The 17,989-nt window shown below is 44.2% G+C and overlaps 1 protein-coding gene and 1 non-coding gene across 2 annotated transcripts in view; one reads left to right on the top strand and one right to left on the bottom strand.

Annotated features, from left to right (window-relative positions):
• Window positions 1-17,989, top strand: part of LOC139360234 (myomegalin-like) — a 139,221-nt gene that overhangs the window by 83,974 nt on the left and 37,258 nt on the right. The window lies entirely within an intron of this gene.
• Window positions 1,486-1,649, bottom strand: LOC112426220 (U1 spliceosomal RNA). Its single transcript, XR_003017508.1, has one exon. It is a non-coding gene; the product is annotated as a U1 spliceosomal RNA (small nuclear RNA).

Genomic DNA, 17,989 nt, shown 5'->3' with positions numbered 1-17,989 from the left:
GTCGCTGCTGGGGTTAGAAGTAAATGGCTCGTCTTCCTCAAGCTAGATCAGTCCGTAGGACGTACGGCTTCCACTCGCAGTGTCCAGAACAATTGCCGGGTGTCCTGTGAGTTCTAGCCGGTTTTCTTTGGAGCGGCGGATTTCTGTACCGCACCCGGATCGGGATGGCAGAGGCTTCTCGGGACAAGCGGATCTATGCGTGCCGTCCCCAGGGTAGCCAACAGAGGACACCATAGGCCTTCCCGCCGTGGTCCTCCTTGCCTTATCCGTTTGGGCCAGGTAGTTTCTATTGACCAGGACATTACAGATCAGAAGTGGGTGGGGTCAGAAAACACACCCTGGGAGAGGGTGGCAAAATGCCCAGAACCGCCATCACTAGGCCTGGGATTTTCTTCTGTAGTGGAATTCTCGTGATCATGTAATGCAGGGACAAAACCAATTAGATACTTCTGGGAGTTAAAAGGAGATGAATTTACAATGCCATTTGAGAAGGGGTATTAAGGAAACGTCCGAATTTGCCAGGGTACTCATGCGTGTCAGGTGTAAACCGCAGGTTGAGAGAGCTAAGTATTTTCTGTCCATGAAGGTGATAAGCAAGGGCTTGAAGAAAGAGGGACGGGGGAGGACACTGGCGCCAGAGATAGGAAGAGGCGGCTTGGGGTTGGGAAGGATGGGTCGGGGTGCTATTTAGAAAGTTGCCTGGCAATGGACGTAGGATGTGGAAGCGAGACATCAAACAAGAAGCTGTCACTTGAATGAAGTCTGAAGAAAGACTAGACATGTAAACGGCAGGAGATAGTGGACCCGGCTCCTCATAAACTTCCCGCCTTGTATTTCAGGGCGGATCGCAGCGCATTTTCGCAAAGACAGGTGAGACTGCGGTTCTGACCTGCGGGCCTCGGGATGAATTGCGTTAGGGCACCTGGGCGCCGGCAGACCTGTTCCACTCCACAAAGTAAGCGTGTTATGTATACAACCCAACGGGGACACTAAGAGCCCCAAAGGCCCTGCTTTCATCCCAAGGAACAGCGCCCGTCTGCGTAGTTTGTACCTGGCTCTATGAGGTGAGAACACATTCCCCGCTAGCACAGAAATCCTATAAACTCCTGTGGGGGCTGCGGTTAGAAGCAGAGTCTGTGTAAAAGGTGACTGGGGGATAGGGAAAAACACGAAGATTTTTACACAGCGTGAGAATGCAAGACGCTGGAAACCATAGGACCAATCTCTACAATAAGTAGCCTCATGCAGAAAGAAAGATGTGCGGCCTTCGAGCTACTCAGCTTGTGTTAAACAGGAACATCATTGTCAAACAGGAACAGGCTGATGCTTCTTATTTCTCTTGCGGCTGGAACGACGCAGACTTATTATCACTTCGTATCTCCCCTCCATTTGGTTATAAGAATAACACGACACCACCGAGATTATACACCAATAAAAGCAAAAGGTAGACCTTCGCATACAACCTGCTTTTAGCACTACAGAAACCAGGGGAAAGCGCGAACGCAGTCCCCCACTACCACAAATTATGCAGTCGAGTTTCCCACATTTGGGGAAATCGCAGGGGTCAGCACATCCGGAGTGCAATGGATAAGCCTCGCCCTGGGAAAACCACCTTCGTGATCATGGTATCTCCCCTGCCAGGTAAGTATGAGTTCACCCACCTCCGCCCTGCCACAGCTCCATACGCCTCAACCTTTATACACACGGTCACTTGTCCCCCCCGGACTCCAAACGTCGCCCCCGCCCCGCCCCATGCCACTCCGAGTCCTCCTAGCCCTGACACACAGATGGGACTCTCACGTCCAACCGGCGGTCCTGGACTTGCTCCCAAAGCAGGAGACATCCTTCTTGGCGAAGTAGCGGCCCCTGAGCTGCCTCATCTACATAGGAATTGCCCTATCCGTGATGTCACCGACAGCGCCCTTCCCGGTCCCGTCTGCTCTTCCGCCCCACCCTCCGCCACTCAGCCGACCAACCCGCTGCGGGAGCCAGCGGAGGAAGTGACGCCTGCCTCTATCTCCTTCCCCTCCCTTCCCCGCCCCTGCTCTCTCCCAAAGAAGTAGGTTCTTAGCCTGTGATGCCAAGGACCCCTTTGACTGCCAGCTGGAGCCTGTGCTCTCTTCTTCAAATAATGGCTTTTAATGCGCAAACTAGAAAGTTTAGGATTACACAGAAAACCGGTTCTTTTCACATACGCTTATCCTTGTGATGTAGCTTTCTGCTTGAAATTAGAAGTCGTTCAATATCAGAGAGAAACCGTATCTGTGAAACTAGACAGGCTGCTCAGATGACTGCAAACCAGCCATCCTTACTTGTTTTATCACTAGGAGTGTTATAAAGACGGTTGTCCAGTTTCATGAATCTTGTAGGTTTTTTTCAAATACAGCAATGTACAAAAATGTGCTGCCCCAGCAGAGCACACTGGACTCAGGCATGGTGCTGGAGTCGTTTTATCATCTCTTCCACTGCCTTCTCTAGACCTTAGCGCTTACCTCATGTTAACACTTTATATTCTGCAAAGACAGAAACAAAGTCATCCAAATTTGGCAAACATATTTGGGGGAAATTTTATTTCAGGTGTTTAACTGATTACTTTTAATATGTAGACTACAACACCAAACTCTGACAATACTCCACAGACTTATTAATGGTTTCCACCCCATCTCTGCAAATCTATCAGGCAAGTTTTTCCTGCCCTTTACTTTCATATAAACTGAGTCATACAGTGTGTAGTGGGTTTGGGGGGCAGGAGTGTTACTGCCCAACAGGTACACCTTGCCTGCTGCCTAGACAGAGCCAATTTTTTGACACAGGGGAATTGCAATAAAGAGTTATTTGGACAGAGCTGGCTGTGTGGGAGACCAGACTTTTATTTTTACTCAAATCAGTCTCCTCAAGCATTCCAGGACCAGTTTTTAAAGATAATTTGGTGGATGGGGGCCAGTGAGTTGGGAGGTCTGATTGATCAGGTTGGAGATGAAATCACAGGGAGCTGAAGCTGTTGTCTTGTACTGGGTCAGTTCCTGCGTGGGGGCCACAAGACCAGATGAGCCAGGTTATCAGTCTAGCTGATGCCACCTGATCCATTGAGTGAAAGGTGGGCAAAATACGTCAAGCACTCATCCTAGGTTTTCCAATAATGATGTGATCTCCAGGAACAATTTGGAGAGGTTTAGAATCTTGCAGCCAGAGGCTGCATGACTCCTAAACTATAATTTTTAATCTCGTGGCTAATTTGTTAGTCCTGCAAAGGCAGTCTAGTCCTCAGGCAGGAAGGGGGATACTATCTCTCATAGCTAAACCCTAAACTAAGTTCCTCCCAAAGTTATTTCAGCCTGTGCCCAGGGATGAACAAGGACAGCCTGGACATTAGAAACAAGATGGAATCAGTTAGATCAGATCTCTTTCACCATGAAAATTGTCCCAGTTATAATTTTTGCAAAGGCAGTTTCAGAAGTAGGTTTGACTTCTTTCACTCAGTCTTATGTCTATGAATTTTTCACCTCATTCATATGGTTATTTGTTTCTGTGTGTATTATTTGTATGAATATACATTAACTTATTTATTCACTTGACTGTTGTTGAACATGTTGACCTAAAAGAAAGAGGCTGAAGCACAAAATACAATTTAGAGTTTACTTGAGCCAACGTGAAGACAGCTGCCTGGAAGACTCACACCCAAAGAACCTTGGATCTGAGCTCCCTTTGGCCTTTGTCACAAGCAGGTTTTTAAAGGTCAAAAGCGGGGACAGACAGTGGGCTGATAGAAAGTGCCTGTCAGGAATTCTCATTGGTTTACAGAAATAACACTGATTGGTGATTGGCTATATGTTGTTAAGTTATAGGGTATGGGGTATAGTGATTGGTGTGGCATTATTAGGATAATTTACAGCTACTTGAGGTGATAACAAGCAGTTTCAACAGATGAGTACACAGCTCAGTGCAGCTCAAAAGGAAGGAACAGGAAGGGGTTGACATCTCGGTTTAACATCTCTCTGGGCCTGATCATTTGAAAGGGCTCACATTCCTCAGATTTAAAAAGTTTTTTTAAATCTTTCTTTTTGAAAGCATTGATGATCAGAAGCTCAGTCAAGGTGTCCCTCTTTGCCAGAAAGGCTCATTCCCAGATAGTCCTATCTCAGGCAGGGGACAAGGGAGGAAAGGAGCCACCTCACTGAGGAATTTTTAAGAAAGCCCAAAAGTCCAATTGAAAGGGCATTACAACCAGACACGGTGGCTCACACCTGTAATCCCAGCACTTCAGGAGGCAAAGGTGGGTGGATTGCTTGAGTCCAGGAGTTCGAGACCAGCCTGGGCAACATGGCAACAAATTAGCCAGGTGTAGTGGCACACACCTTAGTCCAAGCTACTCAGGAGGCTGAGGTGGGAGGATAGCTTGAGCCTGGGAGTTCGAGGCCACACTGAGCTAAGATCACACCACTGCACTCCAGCCCGGGTGACAGAGTGAGACTCAGTCTCAAAAAAAAAAAAAATGAAAAGAAAGAAAAAGGGCATCATAGAGTGGCAAAAAAAAAAAAAAAAAAAAGAGAGAGAGAGAGAGAGAGACAGAGGCCTCAGTGAAGTCTACAGTTGCTGTCACTTGTTGAATCGTCTCTAGTCTTCAGAATACCATGAAATTAGTTTTCTCAGAAGTAAAACAATGAGAAATACATAACAATTATGATATTGCACGTCATCATTCCATGCCTTTAGACATTTACAGGGCCATGGATGGTGATCTTTTCAAGAAACAAAAATAAACGCTGGTGCAGAACAGGGAAGTGTGCTATAATTTGAGTACATCAGCTTTTGGGCATTTAAACCATGGGTCAGAAATTTAGAGCAAGAGGGCAGGTTGGATCCTGATAGCAGGAGGGAGTGTTTTTCTTTTAACTTTCCAATAGCATCATGGTGTTTACCACTGTCGTTTCAGAGTGAACTAATTTTTTGTCTGGTTGGTTTTGTACTTTTTATTCTTATTATAATTACTTTTTGAGACAGGGACTCACTCTGTCTCCCAGGCTGGAGTGCAGTGGCAAGATCACAGCTCAGTAGAGCCTTGACCTCTTGACCTCCAAGGCTCAATGGCTCAGCCTCCTAAGCAGCTAGGATTACAGGCACACACCACCACACCCAGCTTATTTATTTATTTTTGGAGACAGGGTCTCACTCTGTTGCCCAGGCTGGAGTGCAGTCGCTTCATCAGGGTTCACTGCAGGCTTGAACTCCTGAGCTCAAGTCATTCTCTCACCTCATGATCCTGAGTAGCTGAACTACAGGTGGGCACCACCACACCCAGCTAATTTGTATATATTTTGTAGAGTCAGTGTTTCACCATTTTGCCCAAGCTAGTCTCAAACTCCTGGGCTCAAATGATCCTCCTGCCTTGGCCTCCCAAAGTGCTGGGATTACAGGCAGTTATTTTGACAATACGATTATGATGGGTTAAACTGAGACACGAGGCAGGAAGGTTAGGGTGAGTCAGAAAGATTTAATGAAACAGGTTTTGCTTGATATGACCCTGAGTTGCATCATGAGTGCAATCAGGAGGAATACAGGTAAAATTTAGCACAGGATGTGCCAATGGTCATTATGGCCAAAAGTGGTTGGTGGTTTAAGGTGGCGAACCCAGCACCTTGTTAAATTTCCCATAGTGCAATGGTTTGTAAGATTCTGATCAGAGAATTATCCCTCCCTGCTATAATCAAATTAATTAGGGACAGTAAAACAACAATCTGATCATAGGCATTTTGCTATGTATGTATGTATATGTATATACACATACACGCAATAGGACTAGTGTGTTGTATTTTTAGAGAATATACGTATAGGGTGATTTCACCAAAACCTCCAAGAGAGGACCCCTACACCTTAAAGGATCCCTAACAGTGTATGTATTCCAGTCAACAGAAAAAGACACTAACTCTTTCAGGTGCAGTGAGCACTGGAATTGTATCTTGGGCAAAAGCGGACTACAACAGATGTCAGCTACTTGCCATCTCTGTCAGGAAGATTGCAAGTTACCTTTAAGTGAAAATCTCCACTGACAGATGTCCACCCTGGTAGGGTTGCCTTTTACAAGAGAAACATTAATCCATGTGTCAACACCCTTAAGTTTACCGGCACAGATTGGTCAGTAACACTGTCGTGAGTCAGGTGCGGTGGTCCATGCCTGTGGTCTCAACTATTTGGAAGGTTGAGGCAGAAGGATGACTTGAGCCCAGGAGTTCAAGGCTACAGTGAGTCATGATTGTGCCACTGCATTCTGGCTTGGGGAACAGAATGAGATCCCATCTCAAAAAAATAACATAAAATAATAATACCCGATGTGGTCCCTTGCAACAGTCTTGGGGGGAATATTTTATCTGATGTTGTTTCCAGTGTACAACAACATCTCCAGGTTATAGGCCGTGATTGTTGATATTTTCTTCTCCCAGGAGTTCGTTATGAAAGGAATCCTTTGTTAATGTAGAGTTCTTAGTGAGTTTTGTGAGATCTTAGCAGTAATGGAGAATGTCAACTTTAAGAAGTGCAGATTCATAAGCACCTTCATCTAACCACTGCATGGGTCTTCCTGTTATTATTTCAAAGAGACAGAGTGTGGACATTTTCCAGAACCAGTGGGAGATCCTTGGCCAAGAAAGGTTAAAAACTTCTGTTAGCTTTGCCAATTGAGTTTTTATTGTATCATTAATGCATTCCATCAGCCCGGAGGATTAGGGGTGATAGGCACAATGGAAATGCTGGTACACAGAAAAAACGTTACAAATCGATCCAATTACCTGACCCATGAAGTGTATTCCTCGGTTGCTATGGAGTTCAGATGGCAATCCCCATGAAGAATTACCTTTTTCTAATCACAATCCACCTACTACTTGGGCTGTGGCTCATCGACATGGAAATGCTTCACCCCAGTGAGCACATACAAATTAGCACCAGAAGGTATCTGTGACCCTGAGATGGAGACAGCTGGGTAAAGTCTAAGTGCCATGTCTCAAAGGGTCCTAAAGGTAAAATGTTCCTGTGACCCATGAAGGGGTCTTCCAGGGTTATGTCTGGGACAGACAGTATAGCAAAACTAAACATTTTCTGCAATCATAGGCAATGATTTTCAATACCATTGCTTTCCCCATGCTAACATTTTGTCTGAATTCCAATGACTCAGCTTATAAAGTACTGTAAAAAGGGTAATTGAAGCCTAAGGGGTGGATCAGTGTATCATTGGGCCCATACCATAAGCCTGTTTCTGGAAGAAACTTGTTCCCTTTATCATTCCAGAGATCCTTCTCCTACTTGGGAACTCCCACTTATGCTCCTTTTTTTTTTTTTTTTTTTTTTTGCCAGAGTCTCGCTCTGTCACCCAGGCTGGAGTGCAGTGGCGCAATCTCTGCTCACTGCAACCTCTCCCTCCCAGGTTCAAGCGATTCTCGTGCCTCTGTCTCATAAGTAGCAGGGATTATAGGCATGTGTCACCACGCCAGCTAATTTTTGTATTTTTAGTAAAGACAGCATTTCACCATGTTGGCCAGGTTGGTCTCAAACTCCGGACCTCTGGTGATCTGCCCACCTTGGCCTCCCAAAGTGCTGGGATTACAGGCACAAGCCACCATGCCCAGCCTATTTGTACTTCTAATGAAGTACAAATTTGTACTTCAATGGGTCATAAGTCAGCAAGGTCATTTCGAGAAGTTCTGTGTCTGATGCCACCTTCAGAGCTGCATTCTTAGCTGCAGCATCAGCAAAATGATTGTCCTTGCTCTCTGGAATATCTAATTTTGAATGACCAGGAATTTTAATGATGGCCAAAGATTCAGATTTTCAAATTGCTTCTAAAAGGTCAGAGACTTATTGGTGATTTTTGATGACTTGACCTGATGAAATCAGATATCTATGTTGCTTCTAAAGGATTCCAAAATCATCACCTACTCCAAATGCATCTCTGCTGCCAGTGTAAATGTTAGGCTGAGGCGGGAGAATTGATTGATCCCAGGAGTTCATTGAGGTCCAGCCTGGAAAACACAGCGAGACCTCCTCTCTATGAAAAAATCAAAGAATTGGCTGGGCGTTGTGGCATGCACCTGTGGTCCCAGCTACTTGGGAGGCTGAGGTGGGAGGATTGCTGGAGCTGAGAGATTGAGGCTGTGGTGGGCCATGATGGAGCCACTGCACTCCAGCCTGGGTGACAGAGTGAGTACCTGTCTCAATCAATCAATAAATAAATCTCAACCATTTAAAATAACAATGACAGATTTGCTTGACCTTTTAAGTGCATTGCTGAATTCTCCAATCTATATTTTTAGGAACGAGCTGGGGAATAGCAACATGGAGGTATTTAGCCAAAATGCAGACCCTTTCATTGTCTGCTTCAGTCTGTTTTTTAAAAATCCTCTAAAGGATTATCCCAATTTGCCCTTTTCAACCATTTAGTGGCCCTGCCTTCTTACACCAGCATGTGAATTAATTGATAAAGATCAGAATGTCCAGGCTCAAAAGTTTGGACAATTAAGTCAAATTTCCTCCCAAACACTGTAGGATCTTAGAGGCTGCTTTAGAATTAGAAGGGGAAAATGTATTTAAATTTCGATCAGAGAAGTCTTTTTTTCTTTTTTTCTTTTCTTTCTTTTTCTTTTTTTTGATAGAGTCTTGTTCTGTAACCCAGGCTAGAGTCCAATGGCACAATCTCGGCTCACTGCAACCTCCACTTCCCGAGTTCAAATGATTCTCTTGCCTCAGCATCCTGAGTAGCTGGGATTACAGTCATGTGCCACCATGACCGGCTAATTTTTGTGTTTTTAGTATAGACAGGGTTTCACCATGTTGTCCAGGCTGGTCTTGAACTCCTGACCTCGTGATCTGCCCACCTAGTCCTCCGAAAGTGCTGGGATTATAAGCATGAGCCACCGTGCCCAGCCTAGGGAAGTCTTTTATGATATTCTTAATTCACATTTTACAGTATACAGAATGGTAGGCTCCCCTCTTCCTGTGGGTTTTACCTTGAAAGCGGTCAGAACAGAAGTTTCAAGGAAGGGGCCAGAGCGCTGGGGACTTTCCTCAGGTGATGGTGATGGAAGAAGAGGCAAGGCAGGAAAGGAGGGCTTAGGTAAGGGAGACTATGCAGGTGCAGGGGCAGGAGGAGAAGGAGCAGTTGGGGGTGAAAGAGACAAAGCCTCCTCAATAATTCTCAATTCAGAAAACATGTCAGTTAACCTCCTTCAGCTTACTTCCTCACTGGAGGCAATTTTCTCAGTTCTTTTAGAAATTTCTAGGTATTATTGGAAGTAAGTCTCCCATTTAATTTGGTTCTAAAACCAAATTTTTCCAATTGTGCACACTAATAAATTATTTTAAGCATTTCAAAAGATCCCCATTTTCTTCATTCTCCTTATGACTTTTCCTGGTTAGGTGGGTCCAGTTTCTTGGACATTTACAAGAGGATGCCTCATAAGTGTTATACATAAACCCAGCTGGTGTTTCTAAAGGCGTTTGTTTCTTCACAGTGTGCTAAATTTTGAAGCTTCATTTCCCATAATTCAGGAGCTTTTCAGATGACCAAGGCCTGCAATGTGATTTGGGTCACGGTGCGGTGCTTATGAAGTCACTCCTACAGATAACACCGGAGTTGTGTATCGCTGTCTCAGTGGTTCCCACTGTTTCTAACCACTAGGTGGCCACAGAGTGTATGTGCTATGGGGGACCCGTCCCACATATACCCTCCCAGAAGAGCAGGAAACAGGGTTCATAAAGATGTTCTTCTGATGGGGAGTGCCCTATGAGGCTGCCTTCACATGGTGAGTAATGACCCCGACACCTCTGCAGCGTCCCCGGTCACTTGGAGCACCTGAAGAGGTCAGCGGGAGCAGATCACTTCTTTTCTTCAGGGCAGGGTAATGCATCTCCGTGTACTTTCCAGTTAAGAACTAACAGGAACTAGTCACAAATGAAAAGCTAAGTCCCAATGTTCAAAACAACATGCTACATGAAAGGAAACCACCAGTGCCTACCGGCCAATACCTTGACCCAGACCTTCCTGCCGAGGAACAGAGGCAGAAAAGGCAGAAGCTCTCTGGAGAGCTCTTTGCCTGACTGAACCCAAACCTTCTGTCCTGACGCAGAGGTGGAAAAGGCAGTTATTTCCCCTGAAACTCAAATCTCTTACCCACAGGGTAAAGACAGAAAACCTCCGTTCTAGAAAGGGAGAGCTGGAAAGGACACTCAAGCAAACCCCAGCCTTCAACCAAAGAGTGGGAAGGTCCAGATTTCAGGAGGATTCACCCTTTACTACTGCCCAACTGTTTCTCTCAGAGTCAGAACTCAAGAGCCTCAGAGCTGGCCAGGCACCCAGTCCAGGAGGAATGTGGTGTGATCTGAGAGACGCAAATACATGCCCCCTTAGAGAATAAGACTCTAAGGTTAAGGAAACAAAAGTTTGCTACAGGTCAAGGGTTCAGGGCTCAGCTGGCATGACAACTTCCTGAATTCCTATGGCTACAGGAAAAACCACACTCTTGCTAAACTCCTGACAACAGGAGCTGGCAGGCAAATTGTCAAAATCTTCCCAGCCCTTCTCAACTGGATTTACAACCCAGATCACTAGACCTCCAATGGGACAGAGGAGTGGCCTTTCATTCTCTCCTGATAAGCAACTGCAGATATCAAGCCAGTTTCAGCCATGTTACAGGGACTGCACACAAACCGACTTCGTGTCCAGTAGTTCACCTTTTGACATCAAAAGCCAATTTCCACCTTATTTCAATGCTAAAATCCCTTCCCAATGTGAAGATGAGGTACATGTTACATATATGTTTACCCGTTGCACATGAGCTCAATACCCCTCAGAAATGGTCTTTCCCCAAACCTGCTGAATATGTATAACTCCATTGTGTGATACACACCCTGTGAGGCACAAAAACCAACCTGCCCTCTCTCTCTCTGTCTCTCTCTCTCTCTGAAGAGAAAGCACCTCTTCAAAAACACACACCAGAGACTGTCTCTTCCTGGACTGCAAACTGATCTCACCAATAAAATTCTTACTACTATTTAGCCACCCTGGAGGCCTTTGAGAGGATAGTCAGTTGGTCAGAGATGAGTGGCTCTGAATCCTGCTCCCAGGGCCAAAAACGTCGACCTAGAAGGAAGGGGCTTAAGCACAAAATATGATTTAAAGAGTTTGTTTGAGCCAATGTGAGGGTAAATGCCCGGAAGGCTCAAACCCAAGCAATCTTGGATATGGGTTCTGTTTGGCCTTTGTTACAAGCAGGTTTGTAAAGACCAAAAAAGGAGACAGGGAGTTGGCTGGTAGAAAGTTGTTTGCCAGGAACTCCCAGTGGTTTATAGAAATAACATTGATTAGGGATTAGCTATACATTGTTCAGCTACAGGGAGTGAGAGATGGTGTCCAGTGCACAGGATTAGGTTACTTCACAGCTAACTGTGGCAATAGCAAGCAGTTTCAGTGGATGCATACATAGCTCAAAAGTGAGAAAGTGGCCAGTGGTGGTGGCTCACACCTGTAATTCCAACACATTGGGAGGCCGAGGTGGGCGGATCACCTGAGGTTAGGAGTTTGAGACCAACCTGGCCAACATGATGAAACCTCGTCAGGAGGCTGTGGCAGGACAATCACTTGAATACGACTGGAAGAGGTTGTATTGGGCCAAACTCCTGCCACTGCACTCCAGCTTGGGCAATGGAGTGAGACTCCATCTCAATAAATAAATTATTTTTTAAAAAACTTTAAAAATTTTAAAAAGCAGGGAAGTAGGATGTGGTTTCTTTCTCTAGCTCTAGGCATGCTAATTTGAAAGCATTCATTTTCCTCACATGAAAAAGTTCTTTTCTTTCCTTTCTTTTTTTTTTGGAGACACACTCTCACTTACCGTACCACCCATGCTAAAGTGAAGTGGCATGATCTCTACTCACTGCTACCTCCACCTCCAGGGATCAAGCGATTCTCATGCCTCAGCCTCCCGAGTAGCTGGGATTACAGGCGCCAGACACCATGCCTGGCTAATGTTTGTATTTTAGTAGAGACGGGGTTTCACCACGTTGGCCAGGCTGGTCTTGAACTCCTGACCTCAGATGATCCACCCGCCTCAGCCTCCCAAAGTGCTGGGATTACAGGTGTGAGCCACCAAGCCCAGCCAAGACCATTAATTTAATCTACAGCTAAATCTATTATTTTTTCATGTTACAAATTCAACAAGAAAAGTTTTCCCTAATGAAACATCACATTTAAAGCATAAGTAGTAAAGGAAAAAAAAAAAAAAAGGGTCTTGCTGTCATCCAGGCGAGAGTGCACTGGTGCAACCACAGCTGACCCACCTGGAACTTTTGGGCTCAGGCAGTCCTCCCAGCTCGGCCTGCCTTTTAACTTTTTAGACATAGCATCTTGCCCTGTTGCCCAGGCTGGTCTCCAACTCCTTGCCTAAAGCAATCCTCCCGCCTCAGCCTCCTGATTTTCTGGGATTACAAGTGTGAGTCAACCAGCCTGGCATTGCAAAAAAAAAAAAAAGTCAAGAAATTATTCTTTACTTTATTTTGAGTTGAGGTCTTACTCTGTCACCTAGGCTGGAGTACGGTGGTACAATGATAGTTCACTGCAGCCTGGATCTCCTGGGCTCAAGCGATCCTCCTGTATCAGCCTCCCAAGCAGCTGGGACTACAGACATGAGCCACTGTGCTGGCTAGTTTTTTTAAATTAGCTCATTTAAAAAAATTTGTAGAGACAGAGGTCTCACCATGTTGCCCAGGCTGGTATCGAACTCGCGGCTTCAATCCTTCTTCCCTCCTCAGCTGCCTAAAGTGCTAAGATTACAGGTGTGAGCTATCACACCCTGCTTAATTTTCATATTTGAATTTTATATACATAATTATTACTGTCCTTTAGATAATTGGGGCAGTAATCTCTTTTAAGTTTTAGAGACTTAATTTATCTGTTCACTTCACTGGAAGAGTATTCCAGTTGGTTTCATAAGAAAATATATTTATAAATCAGAAAAATTCTTTCTACCAAACTAGGGGGCATTTGAAAGCAAATAATTGCATTAAGTAGCATCATTTAAGGTGAAAATAGATGCAATGGTATCTATTAACAATGCTTATCAGTGTGGGAAACAAACTGAAAAAATGAACATTATTAGATCCTTGGAAAACCCTCATTCTGAAAATCTGAGTGATTCTGTGATACCCTTTTGAGTCTTGTATGACATTCTCTTTCTGGAGCATATAAAAGTGAGTAAATCATTTCTTTTTATCCATTTTCATTAAGAGCTGAACTTACTTGATGTTCTGGAGATTATTAAATTTGATTTGTGGCCAGGCGCAGTGGCTTACACCTGTAATCCTAGCACTTTGGGAGGCCAAGGTGGGTAGATCACTTGAGTTCAGAAGTTCGAGGCCAGCCTGGCCAACATGGCAAAACCCTATCTCTACTAAAAATACAAAAATTAGCCAGGCATGGTGTCGCATCCCTGTAATCCCAGCTACTCAGGAGGCTGATGCACAAGAATCGCTTGAACCCAGGAGGCCAAGGCCGCAGTAAGCCAAGATCGTGCCACTGAGCTCCAGACTTGGTGACAGAGCGTGACTCTGTCTTAAGCAAAAAAAAATATTTTGATTTGTATAGTTGTGAGAAGTGCTTATATTGCTGACTCCATTGTTTATTTGTGATCATATAAATCTCTTTTCTCCTGTCTGTAGTGTGATTTAAACTTAATCCTTAAAGGACATGTATTTCAGCTGGTTAGAGTTTTTTAGCTAGTAGAAACCTGAGTACACGAATCAAAGAAAACTGCTCCTTACATGCCACAGACTTAGTTTTCTTTCAGTACTAAGACTTCTTTTAGTATAGTAATTTGTCAAAGTCAAGAGCTTGTATGGAATGAGGTTAGGTGGGAGGGGGGCATTGAGTAGTAAGATCATCTTTATAATAGAGATGCCACTCTTGCAGGTATTGACAGCTATTGGGCCCCAAAAATTGTTACCAAACATTGGAAAGACAAGATATGAGCAACTTCTGATTACTGCAGTCTCAAATATCAAGAAATACCATTATCCTCAGGACAATGAATAGACCATCAAAAAAGACTCACAGACTAGATTAGCTGTCATGTATCACCAAACAGGGACTGGATCCTTGTCAAACACCACCCAACAGAGATTGTCCCCAGAAATTCACTTCATAACATCAAAACAAGAAACCCACACTGATGCCACTGATGGCAGAAAACAATGATGCAAAAATGAGAGAGAGAGAAAGAGAGAGAGGGAGATAGAGGAAGGACCTGCCCAGTTACTATGCTTAGTATATAAAAGCAAAAGAGATCAAGTTTTGCTCATGAACACAGAAGAACCGAGGGAACAAGAGCCAATAGCTCTAACGATCCAGGTCTGCACCAGTGTCCTGAGGATTCTGTTGGCTCCAATGATGGGTCTCAGATGGGCTAATTTTTATGGACATAGTCTCTGAAAAAAAATCAGTCAAGAAATAATATAGAGACACTTATCTGCATGCTCATTCTCCATTACTATAGAAGGGAAACTGGCCTTAGATGGTTTTCATCAAACAAAATTAAAATCAAGATTTATAAAGAAAAGAGGAAAGGGGAGGAGAAACAAATGACTGGGACCATTGTGACTTTGCTCCCTTTGGATAAGCAACTTGGCAGAAAGCTATCAAAGAGGTCACTGTGACCTGTCTTCTCAGGACCAATGTGACTTGGTCACCACAGGAAACAATTACAGGCTGGGCACAGCGGCTCATGCCTGTAATACCAGCACTTTGGGAGGCAGAGGCGGGCATATCACTTGAGCTCACGAGTTGGAGAGCAGCCTAGGCAACATGATGAAACTCTGTCTGTACAAAAAATACAAAATTTAGCCAGGCATGGTGGTGTATGCTAGTAGTTCCAGCTACTCAGGAGGCTGAGGTGGGAGGATCACCTGAGCCCGGGGAGGTTGAGGCTGCAGTGAGCCATGATTACACCACTGTACTCCAGGTTGGGTGACAGAGTGAGACCATGTCTCAAAACAAATAAATTAAATTTGAAATAGAAACAGGGCCAGGCACAGTGGCTCACAGATATAATCCCAGCACTCTGGGAGGCCATATGGGAATATCACTTGAGCTCAGGAGTTCGAGACCAGCCTAGGCAACATAGTGAGGCCTCATCTCTAAAACAAATATATATATATATAAATATATATAATATATAATCAAATATATACATATATTATTATACATAATATATAATTATATATATTTATGTTCATATAATTATAATAAAAATGTATATATTTGATTATATATAAAATACAATAAAAAAGAAATAATTACAGATGTTGGAGGACCCTAAAAATATCTCAGCCAGGTACAGTGGTTCAGGCTGGTAATCTGAGCACTTTGGGAGACTGAGGCAGGAGGATCACTTGAGCCCAGGAGGCTGAGGCTACTATGATCGTGTTACTGCACTGCCACCTGGGTAGCAGAGCAAGACCCTATCTCAAAAAGTAAAATAAAATGTCTTAGAAGTTTAGCTGTCCATCCTATGCAGCTGAATATCTGTGTGTAATGTCCACTATGTCCTCCTTTTGTACCTCCCCCTTTCTTAAGCCAGGAAGGCACTTGTCCCCTTATTAGAATATCATTGGCACATGGCCGGGCATGGTGGCTCATGAGTGTAATACCAGCATGTTGGGAGGCTGGTCAGCAGTTTGAGACCAGCCTGGCCAACATGATGAAACGTTTTCTCCACTAAAAATACAAAAATTAGCCAGGTGTGGTGGTGCAGGGTTGTAAGCTGAGATCACTCCACCGCACTCCAGCCTGGGTGACAGAACAAGACTGTATCTCAAAAAAAAAAAAAAAAAAGGAAAGAAAAGAATATTATGGGCACATGTATAGAAAGTTTGTTAGGCCAGGTGCGGTGGTTCACACCTGGAATCCCAGCACTTTGGGAGGCTGAGGCAGGTGAATCTCCTGAGCCCAGAAGTTGGAGCTCCTGGGGCCAACTTAGGCAACATTGCAAGACCCTCTCTCTAAAAAAAAAAAAAAAAAAAAAAAAAAGATGGATTTGATGGTGCACACCTGTAGTTCCAGTAGTTCCAGCTATTCTGGAGGATCACTAGAGCCAGGGTGGCAGGGGCAGGCAGTGAGTTTGCAGTGAGCTAAGATCACACCACTGCACTCCATCCTGGGTAACAGAGTAACACATAGTCTCAAAACAAAAAGGGAGGGGGGAGAAAATCTGTTGTGTCGGCAAGTAAATGAAGAAAAGGACATTATTAGAGTTGAGAAATAAATTAGAATATGATTTGGTACCTTTCCCACAGAAGATAAGTTTGCTAATGTGCTGAAATTAGAAGCATTATATAAGTCACGGTGCAGTGGCTCATGCCTGCAATCCTAGCACTTTGGGAGACCTCAGAGGTGCCTGAGCCCAGGAATTTGGGGACCAGCCTGGGCAACATAATGAAACCCCTTCTCCACAAAAAATACAAAAGTTAGCTAGGCCTTTGGGATGCGACAACTGATTATTCCACAGAGACACAACCTTAGTGGCTTAGGACTCTGGGAAGATATATTCTCCCATTTATCTAGTGATCAATAATGCATGAACACTTTAAAAGCTAGAGCAGGCAGCTGGGCGTGGTGGCTCACACCTGTAATCCAGCACTTTGGGAGGCCGAGGCGGGTGGATCACAAGGTCAGCTCATCGAGACCATCCTGGCCAACAAGGTGAAACCTCCCTCTCTACTAAAATACAAAAATTAGCCGGGTGTGGTGGTGTGCGCCTGTTGTCCCTCAGGAGGGTGAGGCAGGGGAATAGCTTGAACCTAGGAGGCGGAGGTTGCAGTGAGCTGAGATTGCACCACAGCACTTCAGCCTAGGCGACAGAGTAAGACTCCATCTCAAAAAATAAAATAAAATAAATTAAAAAAAAATAACGTAATGAACTTTTTCATGTCTTTATATATTAAATATTTACATTATTTAAATTGTTCAAAAGCATCAAAGATTCTTCTCTGCTATCAACTTCATTTCATTTATTTTATTGTACCAAACTATCAAGACCATTAATTTAATCTGCAGCAAAATCTATTATTTTTTCATGTTAAAAATTCAACAAGAAAATTTTTCCCTAATGAAACTTCATATTTCAAGTATAAGTAGGCTGGGCGAGGTGGCTCACACCTGTAATCCCAGCACTTTGGGAGGCCGAGACAGGTGCATAACTTGAGGTCAGGAGTTTGAGACCAGCCTGGCAAACATGGTGAAACCCCATCTCTACTAAAACTATAAAAATTAGCTGGGCATGATGGCGTGCACCTGTAATCCCAGTTACTCTGGAGGCTGAGGAAGGGAAATAGCTTCAACCTGGGAGGCGGAGCTTGCAGTGATCTGAGATCACACCACTGCACTCCAGCCTGGGCCACAGAGCAAGACTCTGTCTCAAAAGTAAATAAATAAATAAGCATAAGTAGTAAAAAACAAAATAAAATAAAAAATAAGGCACAGTGTCTTCCTCTGTTATCCAGGCTAGAATGCAGAAGGGCAATCATAGGAGACCAACTTGGAACTTCTGTGCTGAGGCAATCCTCCTGGCTCAGCTTGCCTTGTATTTTTTTAGAGATGAGGTCTTGCCCTGTTGCCCAGGCTGGTCTCCAACTTCTGGCCTAAAGCAATCCTTCCACCTCAGCCTGTTGAGTTTCTGGGAGTACAGGCACAAGACATGCAGCCTAGCATTGTAGTAAAACAGCTTTCAACAAATTCTTAATTTTCTTTCTTTTTCTTTTTATTTTTTCTTTTTTTTTGAGTTGAGAGTCTTACTCTGTCACCCAGGCTGGAGGGCAGTGGTGCAATCATAGTTCACTGCAGCCTGCCTCAGTCTCCCTAGTAGCTGAGATTACAGTCATGCATTATCATGCCTGGCCAACTTTTAAAAATTAGCTAATACTTAAAAATTTGTAGAGACAGGGGTTTCACTATGTT

This window comes from Macaca nemestrina, chromosome 1, assembly GCF_043159975.1.
Source record: "Macaca nemestrina isolate mMacNem1 chromosome 1, mMacNem.hap1, whole genome shotgun sequence".
In the NCBI taxonomy this organism is placed as follows: domain Eukaryota; kingdom Metazoa; phylum Chordata; class Mammalia; order Primates; family Cercopithecidae; genus Macaca; species Macaca nemestrina.
This window is presented reverse-complemented; position numbering and strand designations above follow the sequence as displayed.